This window comes from Eschrichtius robustus, chromosome 12 (assembly GCF_028021215.1).
Source record: "Eschrichtius robustus isolate mEscRob2 chromosome 12, mEscRob2.pri, whole genome shotgun sequence".
Classification (NCBI taxonomy): Eukaryota; Metazoa; Chordata; class Mammalia; order Artiodactyla; family Eschrichtiidae; genus Eschrichtius; species Eschrichtius robustus.
In genome coordinates, this window is record NC_090835.1 from 28,909,269 (window position 1) to 28,931,606 (window position 22,338).

Sequence of the window (22,338 nt, forward strand, 5' to 3'; positions counted from 1 at the left end):
ATGAATGAAAATATGAATGAATTCTTTTGTTCCACAAATGAGCACCTGTCAAGTACTTAGCAAACTTGAGATTGATGAAGGATAAGGCATATTTTAATATCTATTTTCTTTGACCCACTCTCTTCTAAAATATTTGAGACACAATGGTTGATTAGTTTTTTACTGAGGCATAACAAATTTCATGAATTTAGTGGCTTAAAACAACATACAGTCATTATCTCACAGTTTCTGTAGGTCAGAAGCCCAACACAGGGGCACAGGGCTAAAATCAAGGTGTCAGCTGTACCACGTTCCTTTCTGGAGGCTCTAGGGAAGAATCACTTTCAAGTACATTCAAGTACATCCTGTGGTTGTAGGACTGAGGTCCTTGTGGCCTTGCTGGCTGTTAGCTGGGGACCACCCTTAGTTCCTACAAGCCCCTCTCCAATCCTCACCTTTAGCCCTTACATCTCAGAACCATTAATGGCACATCTAATCTTTCCCATACTTGGAATCTCTCTGACTCCCCATCTGCTGCATCGCTTCTGCATCTGCTTCTGTCACTTCTCTCTGACTGTTTTCCACTTTGCACTTAACGCTTTTAAGGCCTCATGTGACTACATTGGACAAACTCAGATAATCCAGGATAATTTCCCAATGTCAAAGTCATATGACTAGTAACCTTAATTGCATCTGAAAAATCCATTCACAGAAGCACCTAGATTAAAGTTTGATTGAATGACTAGGGGCAGGAATCTTGCAGGGACATCTTTAGAATTCTGCCTGTCACAGTGGTCAATTAATGACTGTGTTTAAACTGTTAGAAAAATTTACCATATTTTTATTTACCTTTCATTTCAGTGAGAGCAGGGATTATATCTGTTTTATTCACCAGTGTATGTTCAGCACAGTGCCTATCTCATAGTAGGTATTCTACAAGTATTTGTTAAATATTGAACTTCATCTACTTGTGTATTCAGTCTTCTTCTTCTTCTTTTTTTTTTTTTTTTTTGATGTGGACCATTTTTAAAGTCTTTACTGAATTTGTTACAATATTGCTTCATTTTATGTTTTGGTTTTTTGGCCCGGAGGCATGTGGGATCTTAGCTCCCTGACCAGGGATCAAACCTGCACCCCCTGCATTGGAAGGTGAAGTCTTAACCACTGGACCACCAGGGAAATCCCTAGTCTTCTTTTTTTAAAAAAATAATTTTGTTCTGGGTTACCAAAATGATCAAACAAGCTTTTGAAAAAAAATTATATTTGTTTTGGTTTTGACTTTATTCTTTGGTCCCTTGTAACCCTGGGTTTACCACTCGAACCCTTATCTTCTTTTATGTTTTGGTGCCATTTGATTTTTTCTCATAAAAAAAATATGCTGGGCCTATATTTGGAACTTTGGGGTTGTGATTATAAGGGGGTCATGAGGGACTAGACTGTCAGTAATGGTGATTGGGATGACAGTGGTAATGATGATGTTTTGGTCAGGGTAGGCCAGTGCTTTTCAACCAAAGATAGTTTTGCCCCGCTAGGTGACACTTGACAATGTCTAGAGACATTTTTGGTTGTTACAGTTAAGGGAGAAGATACTACTGGCATCAAGTTGGTAGAGACCAGGGATGCTGCTAAGTATCCTACAAGGCACAGGACAGCCCCCTCCATAACAAATAATTATATAGTATAAAATATCAGTAGTGTCCAGGTTAAGAAACAATTAGGTAGGCTAATTGCCTTAATGAACAATATCAAATATCAATAACTCAACAGAAAAAAGTTTATTTCTAACTGATTCAGAATCTGTTACAAACGTTTCTGGAGGGTGACTTTCCTCCAAGGTTCGCCTAGGATCCAGTTTCCTTACATCTTGTAGCTCTTACTTCTTCAATAAGTAGCCTTCAGAGTTGTTGAGAAAAAGAAAGAGTTAAGGATAGAGCCTGAAAGATTTCTGTGGATCCATCCAGGAAGGGGTGTACATCATTTCTTTCATATTACACTGATTAGAACTCAGTCACTTGGATCTACCCAACTGTATCAGAGTTGGTAAATGTGGTCTAGCTGTGTGCCTGGGTGGCTACTAGTAGTTTCTACCAGAAAATGACAATAACAATGGCAACAATAACAACATTAATTCCAGTAACATCTAATATTTTTTAAGTTCTTCCATGCCAGACATGTGTAATATAATTTATCAGATGGTGTAACTCAGGCTCAGAAAGGTTAAATACCTTGTCTGATTCATGCAAAGGTCTATGCGGAGCCCAGAGGTGAACCCAAGTCTCTCCCATTCCAAAGTACGTGCGCTTAACCACTACTCGATACTCTAGTTAGAGCAAGAATTGAATACTGCTCTTACTGGGGCTTAATTTTTATGAAATAGAAACTAAACCCATAAGTACCATAGAGGCAAAATGTTCGAGGCTTACACTTAAAATTAAAACTGCTTAAACAGTCTTTCCTAAAGAGCTGCTGAAATCCTTTTCAGGAAATATCAATATATAGGTTGCATTCCAGGTTTTTGTCTGGATCATAAAAGAGTAGACAAGAAGAGATGAATATCATGGGTGAAGGCTATTGTAGCACTTTTATTTATTTATTTAGTTTTATTTTTCAATTATTATTTATTTTATCTATTTATTTTTGGCTGCGTTGGATCCTTGTTGCTGCTCACGGGCTTTCTCTAGTTGCGGGAAGCGGGGGCTTCTCTTCGTTGCGGTGTGTGGGCGTCTCATTGCCGTGGCTTCTCTTGTTGTGGAGCACAGGCTCTAGGCGTGCAGGCTTCAGTAGTTGTGGCACGCAGGCTCAGTAGCTGTGGCTCATGGGCTCTAGCATGCAGGCTCAGTAGTTGTGGCACACGGGCTTAGTTGCTCCGCGGCATGCGGAATCTTCCCAGGCCAGGGATCGAACCTGTGTCCCCTGCATCGGCAGGCAGATTCTTAACCACTGTGCCACCAGGGAAGTCCCCTATCATAGTGCTTTTAAATCATCCTGTTGCCCTTAGGCATTGCAGCCCATGATTATATATATTTCATATAAGTCTTCAGTAGTCCAGAGGGACTGCTGGCCGAGGTAATGAGCACTGCTAGGAATCTTGATAGCGAACTCTAAATGGTTTCAGTGCTGCAGAGTTTCAAGAACGTGGGGCTTCCTTGAAGTGAATGGCTATTTCTGTCTCATTTAGATAATTTATTCTTGTCCGGCTCACATTAGTGGCGAGCTTTGTGTCACATGTAATAGTTATATTAAGACACTCTTCCTCTTAGGGGTGGAAGGTACTTTGGGTTTTATTGTCACGGAGGAAGAAGGAAAAGAGAACAGAAGCCCTCACTTCAGAAAGGCCACACTGGTAGACAAAGCAATGTGAGTGGGTAAGAGATGTGAACAGAGTTCAGAGTCTTCTTTTAGAATAAAACTGCAGCAGTTTCCTGGAATGTTCTAATCGACTTTCCATGGTCTGAGAAGTTTTATTGTCATGGAGCAACATGGACAGAAGCCCTCACTTCAGAAAGGCCACACTGGTAGACAAAGCAATACGAGTGGGTAAGAGGTGTGATCAGAGTTCAGAATCTTCCTTTAGAATAAAACTGCAGTAGTTTCCTGGAATGTTCTAATCGACTTTTCAGGGTCTGAAAACTGGTCATAGATGTGATGGTTCTGAATGCTGCTGCCTTCATTATCGGCTTCTGCTTTGAATGTAATAGCACAAAATTCTCAACGAGTTCTCTATTTTGTGCCATTACAGTTGAACTTCTAATCTTATTGCTTAAAAGCTTTTATTATTAAAAAAAAAAAAATCCTATTCTTCTTTCCTATCTCCTCCTCTGATGAACCCTGCCTTTCTCTTTCTATTTTCTTACAAGAGTATCTGTATTATCACATTGGTTTAGACCTTTGATTCAATTACTCATTCAGAAAGTGTCTATTGCATGTGTGTACCATGTGTTAAGCACTATGCTGGATATTGGGTCAGAGTAGTGACCAAAACAGACATGGACCCACCTAACTTCAAGGAACACATGTGCTCAGAAGAGCGCTGGTACTTTTTGCCACAAATAACAATGACATCATCCATAACAATACTATCTAACATTTATTAAGCACATAGTTTCCATCCAGTTGAATTTATGTTTTGTCTCTAATGATGATGGCCAGAACATCGAAGAACCCCCACTAACATTTATTGTGTGCTTACATGTGGTAAGCACTAGGGTAAGGGTTTTCCATGTATTATCTCATTTAATTCTCACAAACCAGTATTGGAAAGGCTTTGTCATTATCCCCATTTTATAGATGAGGAAACTGAGGCTTAGAGGGATTCGAGATTTATGTCAAATCACACAGCTGATAAGTAGAAAAGCTGGGATACAAATCCAGGGCCGTCTGACGCCTTAGCTTGTGCTCTAAACTCAGTTGTACAGAACCACAGAGCATGTTAGGAAGGACACTAATTTTTCCTTGATGTCTAACTAAAAGAGGAAAAGGCATGTCCCAGTCATTAAAACCATCCTTAATAGCTTTTTTCCCCCTGTTATTATTAGTGTATCATAAGTCTGTTTTTCATATGTGTCCTTCAGTTGTTAAAAGCCCTCCCTCCCAAGATGGTATCAACACAATGGTAAATTACAACTGGCCATTCATCGTATGCACAGTGAAGCTTACTATATGCCAGAAACTGGGTAAAGGACACAGACATGGTCCTTGCCTTCATGGATCTTCCAGTTTAGAGGAGAAGAAAGTCATTAACCAATTACTGACAAGTGTGAGGAGTATTATTAAGGGAGAAGAAGAGAGTGCTATGGGAAGTGTACCACACCGGTTTTAGCGTGGAGTGTGGTTAGGGATAACCTCCCTGTTAAAATGGGTATAACCTTCAAAGCCACGTATGAGGAGACCTCAGATGAATGAAGAGGATGCTCAGGATAGTGTGCTTTTCTGAGGCCTTAGAGAGTGTGTGTGGTAGGATCTATGCACTGAAAGAAGGTGGCAGGGGGAGCATAGAGAGAGCAGTGTAGGGGGAGGTAAAGATAGGGAGGCAGGCAGGAGCAGATCATGAAAGGCCTTGCAGATCATGGTAAGGTTTTGGGTTTTTATCAGAGGCAATTATCAGTCATCGAAAATCTTTAGGCAGAGGAGGGAAGTGCAATATTTGGATATTTGGCAGCAGTATGGAGAAGGGGTTAAACTGAGGAAAACTGGAAGCTGAGAGATGAGTTGAGGTCTTACATTAGGGTTGTTGTAATTCTGCTGTTCTTGGAACTGGTTAGTCAGCTCTCGTTTCCCCATTTCTGTGCCTTTTGTCATTTTGAAGACATCAGCTATCTCAGCATTCATCCCATCTCTGTCAACTCAGAAGCAAACTTACCTGCCTTGAATGCATCACCATTTCAGTTGAGGACCTCTGAACCTTTTCCATTGCAGTTGTTGGGGCCCAGGGTAGGCCATCTCAAAATGTGCCTCAATGGATATTGATTATTTTGTAGTGTTTTCTTAAAATATATTTATTTATTTATTTATTTATTTTTGGGTGTGTTGGGTCTTTGTTGCTGTGCACAGGCTTTCTCTAGTTGCGGTTAGTGGGGGCTACTCTTCGTTGCGGTGCGCAGGCCTCTCACTGCAGTGGCCTCTCCCGTTGCGGAGCATGGGCTCTAGGCGCACAGGCTTCAGTAGTTGTGGCACGCGGGCTCAGTAGTTGTGGCTCGCCAGCTCTAGAGCCCAGGCTCAGTAGTTGTGGCACACGAGCTTAGTTGCTCCACGGCATGTGGGATCCTCCTGGACCAGGGCTCGAACCTGTGTCCCCTGCATTGGTAGGTGGATACTTAACCTCTGTGCCACCAGGAAAGTCCCATATATTGATTATTTTGAATTAAATTTACTTGAGAAATGGCCAATGCTAGAGAGACACTCTGACCCTCTTTTCTCTCTCCCTAAAGACAGGAAATAAATCTCCCCTGTGAAAGGTGCACTCCCTGCATCTGGAGGTAGAAGGACACCCTTATCACCAGAGACAGGGAATTTGGGGCTGAGAAGCCTGTGTAAACAATCTTTGTTACATCTTTAATTTACTACCCCAAGACCAAACTCTGTTTAGTTTCTTCAGTGACTGAACACAGAAAACCTGAGTTTCTTTGTCCTGTCAATTCCTCACAAATGTATTGTTTCTTTGTCTAAAAAGTACAAAAGTTGCCTGCTTTGGCCACTTCTTTGGTCCCATTTCTACAGGACCTCCATGCAGATGAATTAAAATTTGTTTCTTTTTCTCCTGTTAATCTGTTTTGTGCCAGTTTTATTATTAGTCCAGCCACAACTGCTCAAGAAGGTAGAGGGGAATATTTCCCCTGTGTTTCCCTGCCCTCCTCCATACCCTCTGCCAAAATAAGTGTTGAGAACAATGTCTTTTTGTCTTTTTATCAAATACTCTGGTACACCATCCTGATTACAACTTAATTTCACTCATCTAAGCAGAGGTGATGCATTTTCCTCCTAAATAATAAACCTTTTTCAGCTTACACCCTCACATTCCCTAGCATGGATGTTTACATGATTCTTTGCTTTTCTTGCTTGTTTTTATTTCTTTTGGATTGGTTTCAGTTTCTAGCTCATTCATCTGTCAGTCTTATAAGAAGAGTTCCTTAGTGCTGGAGAGAGGGGAACATATATCCTTCTAAGCTGTGGAAGATACACTACTGAGTACCAGAACTTTAAATGGGTGCCATAGGGATAAAATAATGAATGTAGTTACTTTTGCTCCATAACAAATGGAGGTTGATGTTAGGGTGACGTATGGGTTAAGAATGCTTTCCGTTACGAGTAACAAAATACTCAAGCAGTATTAATGTAATCCATAATGATATTTATGTACTTAACAAGAACACAGGAGGTAGAGGATCCCAGGGTTGATTTGGTAGCTCAGTGATGTCACTAAAGACCCAGTCTCTTTCATCCTCAGAATCTTTCATCTTTTGGCTTGTTGCCTCATGGTCAAAAGATGACTGCCATAGCTCCAAACACAAAGTTTTTACATGACAGTGTCCAAAAAAAGAAAGAAGAGGCAGGTGAGAATAGCCTTCCTCCTCATACAACTCTGGCTTTTTATCCAAAGCGAAGATCTTTCACGGAAACCCCAGTGTACTTCCCCTCATTGGTTAGAGCTAGGTCACATATCTACTATAAACATAAATCAATAGCAAAGAAAAATGGCATTACCATGATTGGCTTAGACCAGTCATTATCCATTATCTAAAGCTGGGCACCTTGCTGTCCATCAAAATTTGGCTTCTGTTATCAAAGAAGGGGAAGACTTTTTATCACATTTGGAGTAAGAGATGATAGTCATAAAGTTACAAAAGTAAAGTCTAAGAGGAAGACCCTAGCAGGAACTTCCAGAGATGAAGAAGTGGAAGCAAAGGAGATGACTAGCTCCCTAGTTCCCTGGCACAAAAGCAATCTTGAGCAATTCCCTTTAACCCTCCCAGATATAGGTAAACATAAAGATGTCTTTGCTGTGTTATTGAGGACACTGAAGAGAGGATGTTTAACAGATTTGGGGGGGAATAGATGCTTGTTTGTACATTGAGCAGATAAATACATTGTAGGTGAAGATTAAAGGAAAAATAAGCCTATATCGGTGTTTACAACGTGAAAAGAAAAAAAAAAGAGGTACTTCTTTGTTTTTCAGGAAGTTCAGGTTTACTAACTTGCTCATGAAATGAAGCACAGTATCAAAATGGTCATTAAATCAGTTAGCATTTTATCTTAAAAGCAGAGGTGCACTAAAATACCTCACATATGCTCAAGTACAAAGGTGAAATTTGCTTCCCCCCAAATTTATTACCCCTTAGAAGAGACGACATTGCTTTCTATGTGGGTTCTTTAAAATGCTGCTTTGGGAAGTCATGATGGGCTGGAATGGTCTCACTCAGTGTTTCTTTTGGGTGCTTGTGAAGATCATCTGCTGGGATCAGTAAAAAAGGAGCAAAGAAACTGAATACAGAGTTAGTCATGATACTGGGGGCTGTGACTTCACAATGGCAAATGTTGGATATTGTTTTAAACACACCTTCTGAAAATCACTTTAAAAAGCAATACAAGAGATGGGTATATCATGGCCATCAAAATGGTACCTGTAGGAGGATGAATTTTTACTGAAAAGAAGAAGTTGCTTATAGAAATGGGTACTGGTGCCTTTGGAGACAACTTCCAGAGACAGCTTCACACATGCTTCAAGGAGTGCCATGTCTCACACCAAGAGAATCAGATGTGTTCTAGAACATACTGTTGGAGGAATGGAAAGGCAGCTGCTGTATGCTAAAGATAGTCATGCCAGAGCTTGAATAAAATGTGTTTTTAAAATTCCAATTAAATTAATGAAGTAAAAAGTATAAGTAAATGTTTGAACTGTTTTTTTCTATATCCCTAAAAGTTAACATGTGCAAGTTGGCCATCTTTCCTTTTGAATATTTTTAGACTTTTCTTTGAGAAAATGGAATATTTCTTTATATTCAAGATTGCCTTATATTTGGCATTACTAACAAACTTGTCCCAGTTTAGTCTTACTACATCTTTCCTTGATGTTTTACATTTTAATAATATAAAAAGTTTTAAACACCTAGAGTGTTCTAGAGTGAGTGATGGAGTGCCGTATGTTAACTCATGAAAAAATTTTACATAGTTTATAAAGAGACATGCAGTTAAGTGCCAGACTGATTAAAAAAAAAGTTATTAGTCTTTGGGTTTGAGTCTAACACTTGTGTTAGTCATTTCTCCAGAGAAGCAGAACCATCGGGGATGCAGACACACACACACACACACACACACACACATATATATATACAGAGAAAGAGAGAGAGAGAGAGAGAGGAATTGTGTCATGCAATTAGGGGGGCTGACAAGTCCCAAGATCTGCAGTCAGCAAGCTGGAGACCCAGCAGAGCCAATGGTATAGATCCAATCTGAGTCCAAAGGCCTAAAAATCACTACAGCTAATACTGTAGCTCCAATACAAAGGCCAGCAGGCTCACAACCCAGGAAGAACTAATGTTTTGGTTTGAGTCCGAAGGCAGGAAAAAACCAATGTTCCAGCTGGAAGTCAGTCAAGCAAGAGGAATTCCCTCTTATTTAGGGGAGGGCCAGACTTTTGTTCTATTCAGACCTTCGATTGATTGGATGAGCCCCACCCACATTGGAGAGAGCAATCTGCTTTACCCAGTCTATCAATTTAAATGTTAAGTTCATCCAAAATACCCTCACAGAAACACCCAGCATAACATTTGACCACATAGCTGGATATCCTGTGACACAGTCAAGTTGACATATAAAATTAACTATCACAACACTTATGGAAATGTGGTTTTTTGTTTTTTTTTTAGGATTTATATTAAGCCTAGTTCCAAGAAAGATATGTATAAAATATTGTAAGATTAACTATGCCATAGAAAAGTACGGCTTATTTGTTTTAAAAATTAAACATGGGCTTCCCTGGTGGTGCAATGGATAAGAATCTGCCTGCCAATTCAGGGGACACAGGTTCCATCCCTGGTCCGGGAAGATCCCACATGCTGCAGAGCAACTAATCCCGTACACCACAACTACTGAGCCTGTAATCTAGAGCCCTCGAGCCACAACTACTGAGCCTGCGTGCCACAACTACTGAAGCCCACGCACCTAGAGCCTGTGCTTCGCAACAAGAGAAGCCACCGCAATGAGAAGCCCACGCACCACAATGAAGGGTAGCCCCTGCTCGCCGCAACTAGAGAAAGCCCACGTGCAGTAACGAAGACCCAACGCAGCCAAAAATAAATAAATAATAAAAAAAAAAATTAAACTTGGAAGGATATTTCTTTAGGGACCTTTCCTGAGTGTGCTGTCTACATTCTTTGTTTATGAAATGGGTCCAGGTGATGTGATAAAGTTCTGTAGGGTTAGTACTTTTTGATCTTTAACACAGAGATATCATGACACAAAGATGAGTGGTCTTGAATAGAATGGAGTTGCATCTTGTGTGTGTTGAACTTTTGCCAACTTAACCATACAGAATTGGCAAAAAAGAAGACAGAGTAAGAGGTACCAATTTAAGTAATATAGATCATTCTGCTAGACGTTTCCCCTCAATGAATATATGCTTCTTAGTGAATGTGAGATGGGAGCTGGGAGTCAGTCTTGTCCTCCTGAATCTCCTAGTGTGAGCATCTCAGTGCTGAGTGTATTCCAGTATTGACATATTCTGTTACGCATTAGAAAATATATATGGCCAGTAAACTCACCCCAATGATTTCATCTGATCTACAGCCAAAGAAATAGCTATATGTTCTTTTATTTTTTTTAAAATAAATTTATTTATTTATTTATTTTTGGCTGCGTTAGGTCTTCGTTGCTGCGCATGGGTTTTTCTCTAGTTGCGGCGAGCAGGGGCTACTTTTCTTTGAGGTGCGCAGGCTTCTCATTGCGGTGGCTTCTCCTTGCTGCAGAGCACGGCTCTAGGCATGTGGGCTTCAGTAGTCGTGGCACGCGGGCTCAGTAGTTGTGGCTCACGGGCTTAGATGCTCCACGGCATGTGGGATCTTCCTGGACCAGGGCTTGAACCCGTGTCGCCTGCATTGGCAGGGGGATTCTTGAGGACTGTGCCACCAGGGAAGTCCCTAGCTATCTGTTCTAATGCTAGAAGAAAGCCTCTATTGTACCTCCTGAGAAGCTGTGCCATATTTTTGTGTGTGTGGAGAATTGAAGAGATTCCCAAGAGACTCTCTAAGCTTCAACTTAAAAACTATCCCTGATTTAAGATGCCACTGAGCTATCTTTGATTCTGTTGGGATTGTGTCTTTCTTAAGAGGAAATGTTAACTGGCAGCACTTTCAAGAGCCTTATGGTTTTAGGTTTGCTCCTTTTAAAGAACATTTCCCCTCACTCCCTGCTGGAGACATCTGGAATGCAAATATTGGCTTTCCACTGTGTGCATGTATTATGGGACTGGAGGGCAGAGATGTAGAAAGACTTCTTTAGGACCATTTCTTTGGGTAAGAAAGGCATTAGCCACTGTCTTTTAGGCTTTCTGGGACATTCACTAAGCTGTGCCCTTTGTGCTGGGGTTTATTAAAAAGTACAAATAAGGTAAATGGAATAAGATACTATTCAAATAAAGAGTAGGTTATATAAATTCTGATTAGAAGAAAGAAATTTATAAGATAGAGAGACTTAGTCTAAAATTTAGAGAGCCCATAGTATACCCGCTGGTATCCTGGGTCAGCTGAGGAGGAGAGCTTTCAAAAGATTTCACTGGACTTGATTGGGCATAGGAGGTGGCAGGAGCAAGCCTGAGAGGAAAGGGTAACGATAGCTGTAATTTACTGTGCACCTACCCATTTGATAGGCATCCGACTCTGGATAAACCAGTGATAAACAAGACAGACAGGATCCATGCTCTCTTGGACCAACCTTCTAATAGGTATGTTTGGGAAGGAGGGATGGAAGGGCAGCAAACAAATAAACGAAGAAAGTAATGAAATGTGACGAGAACTATTAACAATACAGAAGATTAATATAACAGAGTGACTTGGTGGTGGTGAGGATGCTACTTTAGATAGGGTGGTCAGGGAAGGCCTCTCTGAAGAAATAACATTTGAACTGAGACCTGAATGATGTAAATTTAGATCCATGATTTACAGAGGCAGAACTTTCCAGAGAGAGGGAAGAGCAAATGCAAAGGCCTTAACATGGAAATGGTTACAAAGTGCCACTTTGTTATTAGTTGGGCCAGTGCCCAAGACCTTCCAGTGTAGAGCACTGATAAAGGTAGGCTGATGTAGAAGGAGTCTTAAGTGAGACTTTCTCCCACTTTCTCCTAAGTAGTCCCCTCAAATGAACAGCATGCTTAAGAATTCTGACTGGGGGACAGTGGGAGGGAGTGGGGAAGAATGAAAGTGTTGCAGGCAAGACCTGGTGCTCTGGACATCACTTTGGCTCATGGATGCTATTGCCTAAAGTTGGAAAGAAGGCAGGACAGAAAGAAGGAAATGGTTACCCTTCCTTGAGGAATCAGACTTTTACCAACTTAGAGTAAGTGTTGTGTAGCGACCTTGCCCTTGATTAGTAAGACTCAGTATGCTTGAATTTGGCCAGTTGGCTTAGGACTTGCTCCTTTGAGGGACGTGGGGGTGTAGGGAGAGAGAGAAAGAGTGGCAGGCCTAGTCCCCAGCGCTTGCAGATGCTTTCTTATCTAGTTATTTTAGGTACAAGGAAATCAGACACATAAAGGATAAGTAACTTGCCCAACAAGCAGGTGGCAGAAATAGCATTTAAAAGCAGGTCTGTTTTGATTCAAAAGTAGATCAGACTGCTCTTTTTACAGATCAGGGTAAATCAATGAATTTTTCATTCTTATGCCCTAAAATATTTTACTCACCTTCCAGAGTAAAAACCTCACTCTGTTGGATCAGACCCAGTTAGATAATTTCATTGAGTTTAGATATTTAGCTTTATTCCTGGAATCATAATAATTTAAAATATATGTATTTCATTTAGGCAAAATTCCTGTAAGGAATTGACAATTTTACTTTCTTTGTATGAGAGGTAACGGGTGTCCAATTGTTCAGCCTGTTTCCATGGAGAGAATTGACAGCAATCATAAATGGTATGATCATCCTATCTGCACTGGATGGCTAAAAGCCAAACAGTAATCCTCATCAAACCCTTTTGCGTTCATTCTCATTGTCTCTCTCTCTTTCTTTTTCCCTCTCACCTACTCTTCCTCTCTCCCTCTCCTTCCCAGCCTCTTGCTGAGTGTCTACTTTTTGTTCTCCCCTTATATCAAAGGTTAACATGTGAAGTCTGTTCTAGGTATAATTACACAGTTTTCTTTTTCAGGAGACAGTTTTGCAACTGATGATAAAAATATTCAGTCTCCAGGGTTAACTGTAGTAAATATATTTGAAAAAGAGATATGTGTTCTGAGAATAGAGACTCTAAATGATATGTCCAGATTTATGACTGGTTATCTGTTTTTTTGGTTCCAAATCCTAATTCTCTGTTTGTCCTCAATTTTTAATTTCAATTAAAAAATATTTAGTGACTTCCCAAGTGTGAAAACACTGAACTGGCTGGTATTTGGGACTGGGACCTATTAAATAATGTAATAGTGTCTCCTCCAAGATCAGCTTTGTGATCTTCTATGAACAGGAATCCATTCTATTCAACATTTTAACTCATAAGAATAAAAATAATAGCTACCAAGTTTGAATGCTTACCATGTGTCAGACATTGTGTGTATCAATATTTTACAAAGATTACCTCATTTTATCCTCACAACAATCTCATTAGTTAGATATTTGTGTTCTCATTTTTCAGTCAAGGAAATTGAAACTCAGAAGGGTTAAATGTTCACTCAAGGTTATATCCAAATTAAATGCCGGCGGCTGGATTTGAACCCCTGTCTGTCTAACTCTAAACTGTGGACCTCCAGTTTCCTAAAGAAGCCCAGTTGGAATCAGGGGGTTGAAGAGTGCCCATCTTTAGAGAGTTTGGCCTGGGTTGAAAGAATGTACTGTAACTCTGGTTATCATCTTGCAAGGTGATAGAAGTTAGAGCTGAGATCCTTAACGTGGAGCTGTGGCTTCAAAGAAGTCTAAAATTCTCCTTTTAGTTAATATTGCTAAAAATTACCTTGGAAAAGGCAGTTTGGTAGTAAAGTTCTCAAGAGTTTCTAAATTTGGAGATGTAACCCCCTATATATGTAGAGGAACTGTGCTTAGGGCCCAGGAGAGCATGGAAATGAGAGGAAGAAATAAAAGAGATTCAACTTAAGGGAAAGAAAAGAAAGCTATAACATCTGATGAAAAATAATCGAGAGCAGATTTCAGTAAGGAAGAGGAATGGAAAATAGACTCATGCCAAAGGGGAGCTGAAGACAATGATGTCTGGATTAGATCATTTGGGAGCTACCGAGAGGCTACAGCCATGGGCACTCTTATAAATTTATGATGATGGTGATGATGGTGTGCAGCAATAAGTAGGAAGTGCAAACTAAGGAAAAGAAGAAAAGTGTCTGAGTTTCATTACCCCATAAATCCAGGAGAAAAATACTCTCTCTTCATATGTCAAGGGTAAAATTGTGCCTCCAGTTCTCTATTTCATTTGGCATACCTTATTCCCATAAAGGAGCACCCTGGAGGGAGTTCCTATGAGGACCAAAAAAAATGAGTGTATCACAGAAATGTCGACTACTAGGAAAATCCATTTTACTTTCCTTCTTGCTGTGGTTTTACCATAGGCAGAAATTTCAGGGAAAGAAAGAAGGAAGAAAGGAAAAAAAGAGAGGTAGAGAAGAAAAAGGGAGGAAAAATAATTCCAGTTTCCAAATATTTGTGGCATACCATTGTAACTAAGTGCTGATAAAAGGGACTCATGGATGGATATATTATTAAAAATACGAATAAATGGATTTCATGGGTTCATGTGCTTTCCTGGTAGAGTTGATAGGAATGCCTTTTTGGAAAAGAAATGAATTCTCCTTGTTTGATAGCCCTGTGGTTTGAGCCTCATGTGCTGTGTTACAGCTTTGGAAAGGGAAAGCCCATTCCACAGGGAGCCAATCTACTGAGATGCGACCCAGGCATAAAGAAATGCTTCCCGTGTGCAGTGGATTCATCTTGTGCTCACTTAGAAGCCAGTGCAAGTGTAAGGTCTCCTCCATGCCTAAAGTATGCAAGTGACAGCTGTTCCTGGGGGCCCCAACTGGCTTGGCAAGAAATGCAGCTACCATGTTCTTCTCTACAAGATTTCACAGAGCAGTGTGTTTGTGCATCGAATGAGATAAGACTTAGATTAAAACCCAGCATTTTTATGGAGTATCTGCTCTTTGTCAGTCCCTGTGTCTAGTAGTTTTGCATACATTACCTTGTTTAATCTTTTTTTTTTTAGCCATTTTTTAAAAAATTAATTAATTAATTAATTTATTTTTGGCTGCGTTGGGTCTTTGTTGCTGCACGTGGGGTTTCTTTAGTTGCGGCGAGCAGGGGCTACTCTTCGTTGCAGTGCGCGGGCTTCTCATTGTGGTGGCTTCTCTTGTTGTGGAGCACAGGCTCTGGGCACGCAGCTTCAGTAGTTGTGGCACGCGGGCTCAGTAGTTGTGGCTCATGGGCTCTAGAGCGCAGGCTCAGTAGTTGAGGCGCACAGGCTTTGTTGCTCTGTGGCATGTGGGATCTTCCCGGACCAGGGATTGAACCTGTGTCCCCTGCATTGGCAGGCGGATTCTTAACCACTGTGCCACCAGGGAAGTCCCACCTTGTTTAATCTTTTAACAGTGACAAATGCATCTATTAATGTATTAAAGTTATACAACTTTTATATTAAAACAGTGGAACAAGCCCTGTTGGAAGATTTACAAGTTTATACTTCATCACCTACATGGTAAAGATTCATTGCTGAAGATTTGCTAGTTCCTTAAAGAACAGATGGTTTGAATACCCAGATGTCTGTAGGTGGACTTTTCTTTGCTTACTTCCCTTTTTTTAGCCTAGTTCACTTGTTTGCTCTCAAATATTTATTGTCAGGTTTGAATACACAGAGCAATATAACTTGCACCCTACAGATGATTTAAATGATTTTTCAGTGTTAAGTTTGACTATAAGCAGAGCCTTAGGCTCTGGTGTTAAAACTTAGTCCCCTCCCTTATGATATGACTTTACTATATTTGAGTATAGGCCATTTAGATCCTTGGGAATGCCTTAGAGTTTTCATTTACTATATATGTATATTTATTTCTGAATCCACATTCTCTTTCACACATGCACTTGCTATGTGGTACATCTTTATTGGTGACAAGTTTAGTTTACAAATATATAACATATTGGTGTGAATGGTGGTAAACTTTTAATTTAGTTCCAGGTTCTTCTCTTATTTTATGTGCTTTCTTAAGAATAATACAGGTATACCTGTTTTATTGCATTTCGCTTTATTGTGCTTCACAGATATTGAATTGTTTACAAATTGAAGGTTTGCGCCAACTCTGTGTCAAACAAGTCTATCAGCGCCATTTTCCCAACAGCATTTGCTCACTCTGTGTCTCTTATCACATTTTGGTAATTCTAGCAATATTTCAAACTTTGTATGTTTGTTATGGTGATCTGTGATCACTAATCTTTGCTGTTGCTATTATATTGTTTTGGCATTTTTTTAGCAAAAAAGTATTTTAAAATTAATGTATATATATTATGTTTTTTAAAGAAATACTGCTATTTATTGCATACTTAATATACTACAGCATCGTGTAAACGTAACTTTTTGCACTGGGAAACCAAAAAATTTGTGTGACTCGTTTTGTTGCAATATTAGCTTTATAGCTGTGGTCTGGCACCTGACCCACAATATCTCGGAGGTATGCTTGTATAGACTGTTGTGCTGTATTGATTTTTAATAATATAACTTAACTAAAAAAGGCATGCAGAGACCCCATATTCCAGTTGAGGTTATGTCTACATTTTGGGGAGTGATCTGTATAGCAAAGCAGTAAAACCATAACTGTTTATCATTTTCTTAAAAATTTTATGCAAGAGGCTTATCATATAACTTATAATGTTGTTCCTTCATATCCTTCTTATACTTTTATTTTAGATGCATTGCTAGTAGCTTAAAACTGCATTACTATATAGCAACCATTGCCTCAAAGTGTGTCTTTTATGTATTTGACACTAACAGATAGATACCTTTGTTTTCAATATGTTTTCATATAAATTTATTAATTACTCAAGTAGTCCTTGGGGTTGTCCCAGACATTGACCTGTGAATTAACTAACAGAACTGCATTTAAAGCTGACGGAGAGCTCTTGAGCATTTCTAGGTTGATCACATTTGTTTCTGGTATGTGTTTATGACACTTAAAGGAAACCAAAGTCCAGATATAAATGATTTAATGTCAGCATTGGAGGATATTTGTATAACCTAAATAGGTGCTGGGGTCCCATGTGGTTCAGTCTTAAGACAGCATAGCAAATGAAATAATTGAAAAATAATTCTAAATTTTACCCATGTCTCTCCAGGAACTTCAAAAATTATTTTATTCATTGCACATGGCAACTCTTCTCAAAACCCCCTTCCATCCTTCTTTTTTTTCCAGTGATCTTTCACTTTGCACTCTCAGAAGCTAGGTCCTCCTTCTCTTTCACCCCTTTATTCTCAAATAGCTGTACTATTTCTATTAAGGCTGCAGTCTTTGACTCCCCCCCCCCTTATTTTCATCCCAGTCTTCCAGTTCTGCTTTTGTTACCATTCACATAATTCATCATAAAAAATGAAATTTCTGGGACTTCCCTGGTGGTGCATTGGTTAGGAATCCGTCTGCCAGTGCAGGGGACACGGGTTTGAGCCCTGGTCCAGGAAGATCCCACATACTGCGTAGCAACTAAGCCCGCGTGCCACAACTGCTGAGCCTGTGCTCTAGAGCCCACGTGCCACAATTACTGAAGCCTGCGCGCCTAGAGCCCGTGCTCTGCAACAAGAGAAGCCACCGCAACGAGAAGCCCGCACACCGCAACGAAGAGTAGCCCCCGCTCGCTGCAACTAGAGGAAGCCGCGTGCAGCAACAAAGACCCAACGCAGCCAAAAATAAAATAAATAAATAAACTTATAAAAAAAAGAAAAAAGAAACTTCTCTTAGAAAGTGGGTAAAGGAAAAGGCCGAGCAAAATAGAGTTCTTTTCTGGGGGGAATATAAGGTTTGGAACAAAATTTGTCTTTAGTACATTTAAAAACTTGATTAAATACAGTGCTTATGAAATTCATTGTTAATACCATAATTTCAAAGAATTGTGAATTCCTTTGAAAATAAACTTCCTTTTCAGAGTGAATTTAATAAATAGGAGAAGTAGAAGCCAAAAAGAATGGAATTCATTAATTTAGGGCAACTGTAGAGTAGAATACCAGAGAAAATCCAGCAGATCACAAAATTGTAATATAGTTAGTGAGCAAATATGCACCCTCAGGGAAAAATGATCAGGGGGTCACAGAGGACATTGAATAATAAGGCAGCTATGCAGCACTAATGAAGACCAAGCTGAATTCAGAAATAAAGAGAAATGACAAAACTTTCTTTTCTTCATATTCATCCAGAAAATGTAGATTTTGAAGGATTCAGGAAAATTTTAACTATGTTTGGGAGACAGTCACAGATATGATTAATCACATTTGAAAAGAAAAAGCTGAAGTGTGATTTTTATATGGGAGGATGGCAAGTACTAGCTCTCTGTCTTTACTTGCAGCATTAAGAAAGGAAGAATTGATTTATATAACAGTGAGGCATATTTGCTTAGTCATTGGGGAAAAAATATCATATGGCATTAAATGGCAGAAAATGTTTTTTAAAATAGACAATGTGTTGAATCATGTTCTGGGGAAGTCTTAAGAAATAGGACTCATCTTTGTGCTCTTATAACTCTGGAATAGGAATAGAAATGCTCTGGTTTATGTATGTAGTGTTTTTCCTGCCCTGGAGTCAATGATTTTGTGAAATACCTAAAAAAAAAACAAAAACAAAAAACCTGTTTCCCGAGATTGCACAAAATACCTTCATTCTATTTTCAGGATATATATGATTTATTTCTTGTTGCTGGAAATTATTACTTATGCTTCTACTAAGTGCATGAATATTTTGAATCAATCACCTACTCAATAGAGAGAAATTTCTCCTATTATATTTGGCTAATTTAACATTTGGCCAAATCAGAATGGTTGAATAAGATTCTACCATATGCTATAGCATATCTTTGTGTTATATCTAAGTAGCGTATCTAAGGATCCATATTTCCTTATAGAGCGTTAAGTTTCTCCAGTAAAGTTATCTTAAATCACAACTGCTCTTGGGACTTCCCATTAGTACAGTGGTTAAGACTCTGCCTTCCAATGCAGAAGGTGCGGGCTCGATCCCTGGTCAGGGAACTAAGATCCCTCATACCAGCGGGGTGCAGCCAAAAACTCAAAAAAAAAAAAAAATTAAATCACAACTGCTCTTGCCCTATTTTGAAATAAGCTGGACACCTTTTAAATATATATCCAAGCTTTATTTTTTTTTACCACTTCCTCTCCCTCTTGATAACTAGAAAGATATACATACATACTTGCCTTAACTCCAGCGTGTTAGGATTGAGGTAGCCTATAAATTAACCTTATGTCCTGGAAGTATGCCACAGTGATGTTTTCTAACCCAGAACCCTTGTACTGTAACCTTCCTTGGGTGAGCAGAGCATGTTGTGTCATTCTTTTTTGCTTATCATGGTGTGCTTGTGTCTTTAATTAACACAGAGAAAAGGAAGTTCATGATTGACTTCCCTTCATTTCATTTCAGACAAATGTAGGATTTTTACTAAGCTTGCAAGAAATTATACAAAGTCCATTTGGAGAAGTAGCCTGTGCTATCGATAGATAAGGTTTCTAGTTTTCCAGGTGTCACTATATTAGCCTTGTGAATATGAGTTTGGGGAGTGAATGCTCAAAAGGTTCAAAATCCAGCATGACAAGAAGTTATAGAATGAAGGAACTTTCTTCTGGTTGCTTTAGAGGGCAAAGTATTTCCAAGACTTGCAAGGCTATTTAGGTTCGGAACATAGAAATGATAATTTTGACTCTAGGTGGCATTTGTGAGGAACTATTTATAGTGGTGGGAGGCTCTCTCTGGATTGTGTTCTTCTTTAACATTCTTCTATCGGATAGATTTATACCTTAATACCTCCAACATAATGAGGAGGTTGTTTCATTTTCCTTCAGTGAGACAAAAAATCTACCTTGTAAGACTTGCCATCCTCTGGAACCACTTGAATACCTCAGAGTCATAGCTTCATTTCAGGCCCCAAGTCGGAGGGGATTCTTTCTGCTTCCGTCTTTCAGCTTAAAGCTTCCAATCTTAGCTTACCACTGTATTGCCTGGGGAGATTTTTAATTCCATTCCTACAGGTATTTTAAACCATATTCCCTTCCTTCCGGACTTTCTGGGGGCAGATCTGATGCTCAGCCTGGCTTTGGAATGCCTGAGCACAGGGCACTCAAATGCAAATCTTTGGTGCCTCTAGGGCAGGGATCCCCAAACCCTGGGCCATGGTACCCGTCTGTGGCCTGTTAGGAATTGGGCCACACAGCAGGAGGTGAGCTGCGGGTGAGCGAGCAAAGCTTCCTCTGTGTTTACAGCCGCTCACCATCCCTTGCATTACCGCCTGAGCCCCGCCTCCCGTCAGATCAACTTCGGCATTAGATTCTCTTAGGAGTGCGAACCCTACTGTGAACTGCGCATGTGAGGGATCTAGGTTGCGCGCTCCTTATGAGAATCTAAGGCCTGATGATCTGAGGTGGAGCTGAGGCAGTGATGCTAGTGCTGGAGAGCGGCTGCAAATACAGATTATCATTAGCAGAGAGGTTTGACTGCAGAGACCACAATAAATCAGTTGCTTGCAGACTCACATCAAAACCCTATCAGTGGGCTTCCCTGGTGGCGCAGTGGTTGAGAGTCTGCCTGCCAGTGCAGGGGACACGGGTTCGAGCCCTGGTCTGGGAAGATCCCACATGCCGCGGAACAGCTGGGCCCGTGAGCCACAACTACTGAGCCTGCGCATCTGGAGCCTGTGCTCCGCAACAAAAGAGGCCGCGATAGTGAGAGGCCCGCGCACCGCAATGAAGAGTGGCCCCCGCTTGCCACAACTAGAGACAGCCCTCGCACAGAAACGAAGACCCAACACAGCCAAAAATTAATAATAATAATAATTAATAAATTAATTAATTTAAAAAAACCCTATCAGTGAGTGGCAAGTGACAAGCTGCATCTGGTGGCAGGCTTTAGAGTGGCAAGTGAGTTGATGTACTTCAATTGTACAGCTACATCTGGTGGCAGGCTTTAAGTCAGAATCTGACACTTATTTTAGCCCATGTGTCCCTCCCATTATTTTATTTACCACTTCCCATCTGCACCTCTTTGCCACACTGTGCACTTGTCTCAGTCACAGTTTCGGTAAGCCCACAAGCTAACCCTAGCCAAAATGAGTAAAAAACAAACGTCGCTGGAGAGCTTCTTTGAAAAGGGGGAAAGCCCCAATGACGAGACAGCAGAAGACTCTAAGACTGCCAACAAAAAGAAAGCTGCATTTAAAAGAATATACCAAGAGTCCTACTTAAATTATAAGTTCATTTGCAACAGGTGATTCACATTCTCCAAACCCGCTTTGTATAATATGTGGCGACCGGCTATCCAACGAAGCCATGAAACCTTCAAAACTGCTTTGCCATATGGAGACCAAGCACCCTGCATTAAGAGACAAGCCTTTGGAGTTTTTCAAAAGAAAAACATGAACACGAAGAAGAGAATTATTGAAGGCCACCGCTTCATCAAATGTGTCTGCAATGAGAGTGTCATTCTTAGTGGCTAACTGCATTGCTAAAGCTAAGAAGCCCTTTACTATTGGCGAAGAGTTGATCCTGCCTGCTGCTAAGGACATTAGTCGTGAACTTTAAGGAGAGGCTGCAGTTCAAAAGGTGGCACGTGTTCCTCTTTTGGCTAGCACCATAACTAGATGAATTGATGAAATAGCAGAGGATAATGAAGCACAATTGTTAGAGAGGATTAATGAGTCACCGTGGTATGCAATCCAGGTTGACAAGTCTACCAGTGTTGACAACAAGGCAACAATGCTTGTTTTTGTGCGATATATTTTTCAGGAGGATGTGCATGAGGATATGTTATGTGCACTTTTGTTGCCAGTCAACATCACAGCTGCAGAACTGTTGAAGTCTTTGAATGATTACATATCAGGAAAACTGAATTGGTCACTTTGTGTCGGTATATGCACGGACGGAGTGGCTGCCATGATTGGATGGCTTTCTGTTCACTACTCGGGTCAGAGATGTCGCTTCTGAATGTGAGTCTACGTGAGGCTAGCTGAAAACTGTCACCTGAACTTAACAACGTTTTGCAGGATGTGGTTAAAATTATCAACCACATTAAAGTACGTGCCCTTAACTCACGTCTGTTCGTGCAGCTCTGTGAGGAGATGGATGCAGAGCACACACGTCTTCTCTTATACACAGAAGTGAGATGGCTTTCTCAAGGTAGATCACTGGCCAGAGTTTTTGAGTTATGAGAGCCACTCCAGAGATTTCTTTTAGAAAAACAGTCACCACTGGCAGCACATTTCAGTGACACAGAATGGGTCAGAAAACTTGCTTACTTGTGTGACATATTCAACCTGCTCAGAGAACTCAATCTGTCACTTCAGGGGAGAATGACAACTGTGTTCAAGTGGGCAGATAAAGTGGCTGCATTCAAGGCCAAACTGGAATTATGGGGGTAATGAGTGAACACTGGGATTTTTGACATGTTTCAAACATTAATAGAGATATTGA

General features: G+C 40.2%; 1 protein-coding gene across 10 annotated transcripts in view; it reads left to right on the top strand.

The window, feature by feature from the left end:
* Window positions 1-22,338, top strand: part of FHIT (fragile histidine triad diadenosine triphosphatase) — a 1,501,152-nt gene that overhangs the window by 378,816 nt on the left and 1,099,998 nt on the right. The window contains exon 1 of one of the 10 annotated variants that reach the window (XM_068557825.1): window positions 11,363-11,413. The exons of the other annotated variants lie outside the window; for them this stretch is intronic. The gene's annotated coding sequence lies outside the window, so the exon portion shown is untranslated. Of the gene's footprint in view, window positions 1-11,362; window positions 11,414-22,338 lie in introns of those variants that run through there. 10 annotated transcript variants of the gene reach the window in all.